The 12,175-nt window shown below is 37.4% G+C and overlaps 1 pseudogene; it reads right to left on the bottom strand.

Moving 5' to 3' along the window:
- LOC149792958 (potassium voltage-gated channel protein Shaw-like) overlaps window positions 1–12,175 on the bottom strand; it is a 37,153-nt pseudogene that overhangs the window by 1,307 nt on the left and 23,671 nt on the right.

The following is a 12,175-nucleotide window of genomic DNA, read 5'->3' on the forward strand; positions in this document are numbered from 1 at the left end:
TGTGGTGTCGGACGAGAACACACCTCGTTCACCCCGTGGTTTCCCTCTGATCTTAGGACTAAGCTGTAACACCTAGGTGTGGTAATTACAAGCCTTTGTTTAGATGCCTTTTGCCTCTTCAAGATTTCGGTATTCTGGCTTCTCACGCTAACATTGCGTAAGAGTTAACACTAGCCTGCGGTAATCTTTAGACATGAAACACATGGCCGCAGTAATATTTTCAAGACAGTAGATTATAGCTTATACATGACATTATAGCTGGGCTTAGCAAATGTCACACACGCGCGCGCGCGCGCACACACACACACACACACACACACACGACGGGTCTATGCATGACAACCAGTATAACTGGTAGTGGAAGAACCCAGGAAAACCCCGGGACCAACAACCAACCCATAGGTAGCTAAGGCAAGCTTTCTCACATACCCACGTTGGCCGAGATCGAGAATCAAACACGTGCGGCAGTAAGTGATATGTCAGTGATCGGTAAGGCAAGCGCTCCACCCGGAGCCCATTTAAGCTACGTTCCAAATAAAGCGAAACCAACAAGCATATTAATGACAAAAAAAAAAAATTTTTTTTTTTTACAAATAACAATTACAATATTGCACTTGAGCTTACACTAATGCCAAATAAATCCCAACTGAATTTTCTGTCACAAGTCGAAAAGAGTGTTCCGAATGAATGAATTCACTATTAAATATGCTGATGTACCTATAGTCTTGAACAGGTTCTTGTGCCAGCAGTTTAGATGGATCACACTGATATAATCCAGATCATCTTTGATCGTAAAAGAGCGCTTAAGTCCAAATCGTGCACCTTCTAATTCTAAAGTATCATTCAAATAAATGATTCGTCTCAACGTGTATCTGAATACAACAGTAAATGATTCCAAGAGTAATGAATACTTTTATTTTCATCACATCCTTATTTCCAAATTTCTATTTACCAAAGACACAATAAAATGAACAACTGAGGGTCATAAGTTCGTTTCCAGGACATTCTATGTTTGTAAATATCAGTAAAGACTCTTTTTTAATATTTCTCACTGACATTTAATATTTTGTTACATTTGCGCATAATATACATTCAAAGCATAGGTTTCCATAAAGCTCCCCATAATGTTAATTTTCAAAGTTATAAAGTTTGCCACCAACTTTGATTGCGCCATAAATCTTTTTACAGTCTCTTCAAGTACAATATCCAATGAAATTTCAGCTACAGTATATGAAAGTAACATATAGGTATGCCAACATTCGCTCCATTGTGCACGTTGCAAATGTAAACAACTTCACCTTACACCCACCACTTTCTCAGAAGTTTATAATATCTGTAGAGCGCCACCTAAGTCCGAGGCTTTTTCAGTGAGCTAAGGCTCTGATCTAGGACCATTTCCGTTGGTATGTAAGGCCAAGTCATTTTCATTGCGTTAAGGCTCTGATCTGAGATCATTTCCGTTGGTATGTAAGGCCGAGTCATTTTCATTGCGTTAAGGCTCTGATCTGGGATCATTTCCGTTGGTATGTAAAGCCGAGTCATTTTCATTGCGTTAAGGTTCTGATCTGGGATCATTTCCGTTGGTATGTAAGGCCGAGTCATTTTTCATTGCGTTAAGGCTCTGATCTGAGATCATCTCCATTGATGCTGCTCTGCTGGTTACTGCTTCTTTCGCCACGGATTACCCAGAATCCAATTTCACTATATGGCAAATTATAGTCCTAACCATCAACCGTAATCCAATTAAGTTTCAGCGTTGTCGTTAGGCTGAGTAAAGTTGAAGAACAAAGCTTAAAGGCGATCAAAATGAATGAAACGCGCTCGCGCGGCGGCTAACTGATGAATGAAGAACTAAAGATGAAAAAGCTTGTAAAGTTCTTGTTCGTCCCTCGAGTTCGAACATGACTGGTATGGTTTCAGTAAGTACATGAATGGCTAATCATGCCAATTAGTCTGAACTATCTCTGGAATACTTGACAGGAGACACCGCTTGGGTTTGCTTGATGCATATAATATATGATGAGTTCTGAGATTTATTTTCCTCGCGCTTCTGCCTCTAAATTTCTCCTCAGCTCAAATTCTGAAGGTCCAGTATGAATACGATTGTGCCATGTGGAGCGATTGTGTGCGAGATCTTCCCAAGACTCAGGATCAACGTTGAAGTGTTTCAAAGATGATATGAGTGAATCTTCAATGCGTTTCTTCTGACCAGCCTGAGATGACTTTCCATCATTCAGCTCGCAGTAGAAAATCGTTTTTGGTATTCGCTCTTTTGACATTCTCGTGACGTGGCCTGACTATCCCATTCGTGATTTCAGCAACAGAGTTTTGGATGCTGGGCACGCTTAGTGTCCGGGACCCTGTCTTGTCATATTTTTTCTCAGACAGCAGAAGTCTGGCTTTGATTTTGCCAGTTATTGACAGCAAGGTGCTTCACAGATGGCTGGTGCAGGATGTTGTCTTTCCACTTGAACAATTAGACAATGGAAGCATACTTGTATTCATGGGGTATAGTTCCTTGAGTTCCCATTGACTTGAAATGTTCAGTCAGTTTCTGTGCCATGTGCAAGTCTCCGACATCGTAGATATTTGCTGATATATCATCTGTTTCAGATATCTTGCCATTGTACAACGGGTCAATTGCTTTCTTAGTGGATAGTCAAGTGATATGTTGATTTCCACTTGGGGCAGACGATCAGTAGTCTCGTCATTGATAGATGACTGCTGATTTAAAATTTTGATGAAGTATTCTGTCCATCTTTGAAGTGCCGTTTCTTTGTCAGTGAGCAGTATGGTGCTGTCATCACTCAGTATTTCAGATGGTTTTTACTATCGTAGTCAAAGCATCGTAGGAGATATTCATGCCATTCCTGTCAGCGTAAGACTGAATCTCATCTGCCATTTCGATCCTGAAGTTGTTAATGCAGACCGTGTACGAACGAGTAAATTCCACCGTATAATGAAATAATTCAGCTCTGGTTTATATGAAATTAGTGACTGACTAATTAATATTTTTATTTCACATAATATGATTTAATTCACTTATGAGTTGTTTCTACGATAAATGAAATGGTATTTATCGGTGTGTAGTGGTTGCAAGTCTTGGCTGAGCTGTAGTTTCGTAGAAAGCGTGAATGAGACTATGAAAAACACATATGTTTGTATTCAAAATTTTATATCAAAAACCTCAAAATCGAATTATGCCATGAAAGTAATATCATCAAATATATGGAAGCAAAATGCATTTTAAAATATATGAGAATATGAGAATATTAATAAATCTGTTGATTCTATATTGCGTATAAGAACATCGTTGAAATCAAAGATCATCCAAATGTACTTGCATTATTTATGGTATAGCTCTGTTCTCATATGAAACTTTTTAAACTTGGTCCTGTACTGTACGAAGTCGTCTTAACTGGCAATCAACTCCAGCCTCAAACAAACCAGTCAGGATCCGGGTCTCTCTGTGAAGCTAGATAACCGTGTGGGATTCGTTGGTCTAGATTACTTTAAAATGGGATACTATTCATAAATTCGGCTATAAACAGTTTGGCGAATATGTAAAGACATCATGCTATTCTGATAATGGACAAATCATCTGACACATATTTTACAACTCTTTCTCTTTGTTATTATTGACATATTCCAAAACATTGAAATCACTTTTAGTGTTTTATGTATTTCCAAAAATAAATTTAATCCTCTTTGTTATTTTCATTTTCTCCGGTCATGAGATATTTGTAATGCTGCTAATGCCTGCATTTGGGTTCTTTTGTCAATTTCATATTGGTTTTGCTTTTATCTTCATTTCTTTCTTTTCTTCCTGTAATGCAAACTGTACATGGGTATAATATATAACGAAATTATTCGCTAAAATGGGCACCGATAAACCAGCCAATAGTAAACCAGACAAGGCCGTTAAAGAGCCAATCAGACAGCCGAGAACTGTCTCCGGATACATATCGCCATAGCCAACCGTTGTCATTGTGATCAAAGCTCACCAGAAGCCACGTGGGATAGATGTAAATACAGCCCTGTCCTCGACAAAGTATATGAGAGATGCAAAAATTATCATCCCTACCATCAAAAAGGTGGACAGTAAAATCAACTCGCCGATGCTTGCTTTTAGAGTATAGATCATAATCCAAAGGCCTGGCATGTGTCGAATAAGATGGAAGATTCTGAAAATTCGAATTACTTTGAGAATTTTTATGAAGTTCATAGATGTTGCGTCGTTGCACATATCAGGTTGTATTGCATACATAACCAGTTCCATGTAATCTGGAATTAAGGCTAGGAGGTCGATGACACCCATAACGGAAATAATGAATTTTAACTTCCGTGGTGAAGTAAACATGCGCGCTATATACTCGGTTGTAAAGAAAAGTAGACATTCAATATCAATCATCTGCAAGACTGGGTGTTTTGCTCTAACTTCCAAATATTCAGTATTAGGGGTCAGGGTACTTTTGCTTGATATCTTAGTTTTTTTCGCGGTAGTGCCACAAGTTTTTGTTGTTGCGTTGAGTGAAGATCCATTGTTGTCGACCGGAACTTTGGTGAAGTAGTTAAAAGTTTCATGAGTTCCCGCTGAAAATGATATGATGGAGAGAAAGACGAAAATCATGGAGATCACGCCAAATATCTGAAATTAAAAGAATAATGATTTTTTTTACAAAAGACAGATGTGATATTCTGTTGCAAGTAAATTTATCTGATGTTTACACATACTCTAGCTACAGATTCAATGCGAAGTTTCCAAAACAGCTAACTTTATTTGCAATGGTCACTGTGCGGTCAGGACGACAGCTGAAATTTCTACAGATGGTATTACATACAAAAGAGTACCGTTATATAGACACATTTGGGTCGGTGTGTATGGTGGAGCATTTACCCATAAGTGTCTGATACATCCATGTATGTCAGATGATGGAAGCCAAGAGCAAAACAATGCACTACGCTTTACGCTAGGATAAACAGAACCAGCCCATATACCATCATGAAAAATGATGCACCAAAGTCTGCGATATATGCACTCGTGCTCAGCAGACACACTCGCATTGTGACCTAATAATTAATTCTCGTCTATCTACACTGTCATTCCGGATTCCTACGAAAGCAATCAATGTATATAGTCTTAAGATAAAACATCATGGAAAGTGTCGTGTAGGGAGATGAGAATTTACATACATACATACATACATACATAGAGATACATACATACATACATACATACATACATACATACATACATACGCACGTGCGTGCGTGCGTGCATGCATGCATGCATGCATACATACATACATACATACATACATACGCATGGAAATTAGCGTGGAATAGAAAGTAAGTGAAATGACGAACCAACAAGAGGTAATTAAAATATTTTAATATATTGACAGTTCATCTAAGTAATTGTTCTGCATTAATTAACATTTCTAAAGATTATAAAATTCTCTCTCTTTCCCTCTCTCTCTCTCTCTCTCTCTCTCTCTCTGGCGTCACAAGCATTGGTGTCACCCATTGCGGTAACTCATGGTGTCACCCTCATGGATCTCCTTTATGCACAAAAAGTCAAATATTTTATAGTCACTTTGGTGTCACCCAGTGCGTTTCCCACACTCCTAGCGACGTCACTGCTCTCTCTCTCTCTCTCTCTCTCTCTCTCTCTCTCTCTCTCTCTCTCTCTTTGGACGGTTTGACTAAACTTTACCATCATTCATAGGTCCAATCTCGTATGACACAAGCGAAAATCTCCAACGCTCGTATTTTCATGAAGTTTCGCTCGTATCTAGCTACGATAATCCAGAGAAAGAGGAGGGACGGGGGCGAGCATTTGGGCGTTTTTATATTTAATAATGAAAAATCTAGTTTTAGAACATTATAATAGGTTTGAGAAACAAAGACAACAAAGCATTAAATACGCTACAGTTTGTGTGCCTCGTAACCGACAAATTTAACATATAGGCCTAGTGTCGACTAGAAATTGCAACTATGTATCATTGATATTATGAACACTGTATATAGATCCCAAGGAAAGATAAACATACCGTTACTACGAGCCAGATTACTGTAGGTTACTTGGTACAAGTTCAGTTTTAATGTTTTCGTCTAGCGCCGTATGTTTTCCTCTCTAACTCCAAATTTTTGCTTTTTTTTTGTCCCTTACGTACAAGAGGGGAGAGGGGAATGAAAAAAAAGGATACCGATGACATTGTGTACCAATGTAATTTCATTTAGAAAACAGGCACTATTAACACTTTTTATCGTTATTTTCATATGTCATTTATGATTAATGAATGAGTAGAAATTCATCATTGACCTATAGGCCTGCAGTTGAAAGACTTTATATATTCGTATTATTGCGCCATTGACGGATCACAGTTTCATATACCAGTAGTATTGGTATATCAAGTTGCATTATACCAACACTTTAAATGACATGTTATTTTTAATGTATGTGGTATATATATATATATATATATATATATATATATATATATATATATATATATATATATATATATATCGATCAGTAAATACATGCCCCACTCCGTTACGGATCACTGCCATCTCACCTCTGTCTGCGTGGGTTCGAGTCTCGGATTCGGCCAATGTGGATATGTGAGAAAGCTTGCCAGTAGCTTCTCGCGGGTCGGTGGTTCTTCCCGGGATTTACTCGGGTTCTTCCTCCACCATTAATACTGGCCGCCATGCATAGCCTATCGTGTGCTGAAAAATGGCGTTAAACCCCACAACAACAACAACAACAAGAATACATGCCCCTGGCAGTTGTCGGCAAAGTTTCTTCAATAATCAAATTCACAAAGTCATTCTATCTAAAATCAACTATGAGTGAATTTTTGTTTATATTAAATTCCAAGAAACTTCTGGCCAATTTTGTCTCCAGCAACATGTGTAGAGGAAGCTTCATGCTCCCTATGCCGACCAGGAAGCTTAAAAACAATAATATAACTGGATATAACTTTTCGAGTTTCATCAGTTTTGCGGAATGTCTGGAAATCGCTTTCACGATCTGCTTGGTGATTCTACAGTGGATCACGGACGAAGAGGAAAACGAGCTGATCGGTTATAGACACAGGCATATTTTGTTTGGCGGTATGAAGAAAATAATTGAATGTTTTTTGTGCTGTACCTTGGAAAAACCTCGAAGGGGCGAGTCTAATATCCCAGGAAAGCAGCGAAACGTCTCAGTTTTCCATACAAGCAGAAAAAAATGAATGTCTTATTTAGTTCGCAACAAAATTTTTTATAAAATGTTTCAACTACAAAACAAAAAAGCAAACTTTTGAAAGAATTTTCCTCAAAATGAAAGCGGAAAATCAATGAAAGCCTTGTCTGAATGATCTTGGGAAAACGGAAAACGTACCAAAGATCCATAAACACGACTCCGGTCCACTCAAAGAAGGAAGAAGTTAGAGTTAAACTAGACTAATTTATTTGCTTTCCTCACAAGGCAAATATTTGGAACGTCTACATTTAAAATAAGGGAAACAGTAAGGATTTCAAAAGATAAACTATCTTTATAGTAAAAGAGGTAACATTAGGTAATCCGTTTGCATGCTGATTAAAAAACGTAAGGACTGTCAATTGGATAGTGTATGAGGAAGAGTGGTCTTTCGACAAAAAACAAGACGATTAATAGAAGATAGAAAATATTTTTTAAACTAACAAATACAGTGGTTAAAGGCACGTATGTGTAAAATAGAAGTGTTATGATGATTATTTTAATAGTGGCTAAATATCTGAACTGGATATATTGATTTTAAATTGGTAGGTGCAAAGTTTAGGTAAGCATCTAAAGACCAAGTACAACCTTTCCTCATAAAATATAAATGCTTCAGTGTTATGGACGATGAAAATATTTTCTTAAATTGATCTAGTAAAGTTTCCTGGCATCAGAAAAAAATCCTTACAAAAATAAAACTTGAACCATTGCCAATAACGGAATATGGACGTAATCCCTCAGATATTTGCGAATAGATTATTACAGGGTTTGAAACAAAATGTTATGAATATTTTTCGAACAATTATTTGTTTTACCTTGTTAATTCGTTAACAAGTCTGAGCAAAGGAAAATGATAAAAAATATGTGAGATCATTGATTTTTTAAAACGACATAGGATATCTGAGTCATTTTCAATATCATATTAATATCTAAAATACAAGTAGCATGCGTGAGTATCATCATATACCGTTACGTGTAACATGAAAAAAGACGAGTGATCCAAGGGAAAATGGAATACTAAATCTCAACAATGTATAGACTGCATTATTATGCAAGAAAAGAATCAAAGAAATGAAGAGCTAATATGGAAAAACTGTAAGAAGAGTTGATTGATCATTATTTAAATAAAAACAATAGCAGTGTAATAAACGTCAAGCATTAATGGACGCACTAATGCCATGTTCTGAAATAAGAAATCGACGTGTACCTGTTGGATGTATCCTGTAAATAACAAGTAATGATTTCCCCCACTTAACTTTTGCTTTAAAAATACCTGTTAATTATGTTGGTGATACATGAGAGCTTCTGTACGTCTCGTCCTAAAGGAAGTCAATGGAGGCAATGAATGCTCACCCAAATCTTTATCAAGGTCGTCTCTCCTGGAACAAGTGTGAATGTTTCTCCCATATAAGGTTCCAACTTTTCTTCTTGACTCATAAGTATATGCTCTAATGTATGTATGTGGTATGTATGCATACATGTAATATATATATATATATATATATATATATATATATATATATATATATATATATATATATATATATATATATATATATATATATATATATATATATATATATATATATATATATTTTTTTTTTTTTTTGTCGTGTGCACAACCCCGCCCTCCAATCAGACAGTTTCTGGATCAGCCATTGCATTATTTGGAAAGAGCACTTGATTCGCCTATACCTTAAAGAAAAGTAGTAATTATAGATCGCAAAATCAAGAAATCGACCTCAAATATGATTTGTATAAATTTTGTTGAGGGAATATTTTGAGAACATGGATTAAACTGCAATTGTTAGCATTTCTCAGAAAACAATGAAAGGGATGACAAATTCTAAGGAATGACACCAAACCGAAGGAGCAAAAGGCAGGCTTAGAATTGTTAAAACCAGGGTAAATCTGGATTTATGGAAACATATTATGCCAACTTAAGGCTATGAGAGGACTACATCTTAACAGAAACTGACGAAACACAAGAATCAAATTGACCCATACAAGAACCACATTAGGTATGTCGTGTATGATCAGCACAAAAACCACATTACGTATGTCGTGTATGACCCACACAAAACAACATTACGTAGGTCGTGTATGACCCACACAAGAACCACATTACGTATGTCGTGTATGACCCACACAAGAACTACATTACGTATGTCGTGTATGACCCACACAAGAACCACATTACGTATGTCGTGTCTGACCCACACAAGGACCACATTACGAATGTCGTGTATGACCCACACAAAGACCACATTACGTATGTCGTGTAAGACCCACACAAGAACCACATTACGTATGTCGTGTATGACCACACAAAAACCACATTACGTATGTCGTGTCTGACCCACACAAGGACTACATTACGAATGTCGTGTATGACCACACAAAAACCACATTACGTATGTCGTGTCTGACCCACACAAGGACTACATTACGAATGTCGTGTATGACCCACACAAAGACCACATTACGTATGTCGTGTCTGACCCACACAAGGACCACATTACGAATGTCGTGTCTGACCCACACAAAAACCACATTGCGTATGTCGTGTCTGACCCACACAAGGACCACATTACGAATGTCGTGTATGACCCACACAAAAACCACATTACGTATGTCGTGTCTGACCCACACAAGGACCACATTACGAATGTCGTGTATGACCCACACAAAGACCACATTACGTATGTCGTGTATGACCCACACAAGAACCGCATTACGTATGTCGTGTATGACCCACACAAAAACCAAATTGCGTATATCGTGCATGACCCACACATGAACCGCATTACGTATGTCGTGTATGACCCACACAAGAACCACATTACGTATGTCGTGTATGACCCACACAAGAACCGCATTACGTATGTCGTGTATGATCCACACAAGAACCGCATTACGTATGTCGTGTATGACCCACACAAGAACCACATTACGTATGTCATGTATGACCCACGAACAAAGTAGATAGTAACGACTTAGTGTAGTTCTTAATTGGGTAGCGGAATATCCCTGAACGTGTTTTTTGTTGCATGAGGAACACCTTTCCAAGGTTTGGTTTCCGATTCGCTCAAGTTCAAACTTGCAAATTTGAAAAAGCCAGACTTTCTTTTTTCTACCCTTATTTAGAAAAGCACTTGTATTGATATATAACAAAACTAGAAAATTGTACTGTAGATAGATACTTAGCAATTTTGTGGATCTCTTAGAAACGCAAGATAATTAAAAAATAGAAAGGTTGTCTCTTAAAAAAAATATAAACGCATTCAAAGTATTACGTCTTTTGTTATGTTAAGCTAATTTGGGACACCTAGTAGAAATATTTGTGAGGGTGTTTGCTATGATGCAATTTATACACGTGAACATGTTTACACAAACAGCTATTGACATACTTTGTTTTAAAATGGAATATTTTGAATGTTTTATGCACGAGTCATGCTACACGAATATTACCCATCAAGGCCAAATCAAACTGGCTTCTTAGGTGTGTCCTTGGAAAGGTGCTTAGCTATTATTCCCCGTGTATGATAGTGGCAATAGTGTGGTGTGTCCTTGGAAAGGTGCTTAGCTCTTATTCTCTGTGTATGATAGTGGCAATAGTGTGGTGTGTCCTTGGAAAGGTGCTTAGCTCTTATTCCCTGTGTATGATAGTGGCAATAGTGTGGTGTGTCCTTGGAAAGGTACTTAGCTCTTATTCCCTGTGTATGATAGTGGCAATAGTGTGGTGTGTGCTTGGAAAGGTGCTTAGCTCTTATTCTCTGTGTATGATAGTGGCAATAGTGTGGTGTGTCCTTGGAAAGGTGCTTAGCTCTTATTCCCTGTGTATGATAGTGGCAATAGTGTGGTGTGTCCTTGGAAAGGTGCTTAGCTCTTATTCACTGTGTATGATAGTGGCAATAGTGTGGTGTGTCCTTGGAAAGGTGCTCAGCTCTTATTCTCTGTGTATGACAGTGGCAATAGTGTGGTGTGTCCTTGGAAAGGTGCTTAGCTCTTATTCTCTGTGTATGATAGTGGCAATAGTGTGGTGTGTCCTTGGAAAGGTGCTTAGCTCTTATTCCCTGTGTATGATAGTGGCAATAGTGTGGTGTGTCCTTGGAAAGGTGCTTAGCTCTTATTCTCTGTGTATGATAGTGGCAATAGTGTGGTGATTATGCCCTTCAAACCACCCAAGAATTTCATAAATAAAATAATCGTTAATCCTTCTAATGTCTTTCAGTAATAAATTAAAGTTTTAACGCACACAAATCAAAAGGAATGAAAGAAATAACAAAGAGTAATAAGCAAGAACACACCCGTTCTGCATCAAAATCAATATATTACGATAAAGACAATAAGTACAAACGAATTAGTGGGACTAAAAAAGGAAATCTAAACCACTATATGCGATTAGGATAGTCAGTGAAGGTGAGTACTAACAGAAAGTATAGATTTCTTTTTTTCTTTTCGTAGGATAATATGTAAATCAGGATTTCAAATGATACGGAACCATTCTGACCTACATTTGGTCTTTTAAGTAGGGGAATACATAAATACCTGAGACATTACTGCTGATTAATGAGAAAATGTGCCCTAATTTTTAAATAATCACCTGTGTTACGTTTTCCTACTTTGCAGTGCTGTATAATATATAATTTAAAAAATGTCATACCGTCTAGTGTACTAATTTAGAAATGGATTAACCTTGTGGAACGTAAAATGTTGATTCTTATTCAATAATTTCCCAGCCAAGGCACTGACTGTAGGTGTGTAATTCCTCGAATATCTTGTCTTCAATTATTATGCTAATCAAAGACTCGAGATGATCAATTAGTAGTTCCTACGCGACACGAGAAGCCCTGCCCGCCAAATGTCGCTACATCCTCGAAGCAAAGGAGAGATAGCATCAAATATGGCGGAGAACAGTGT

This window comes from Sinohyriopsis cumingii, chromosome 8, assembly GCF_028554795.1.
Source record: "Sinohyriopsis cumingii isolate HCF-2022 chromosome 8, ASM2855479v2, whole genome shotgun sequence".
NCBI classification, from domain to species: Eukaryota; Metazoa; Mollusca; class Bivalvia; order Unionida; family Unionidae; genus Sinohyriopsis; species Sinohyriopsis cumingii.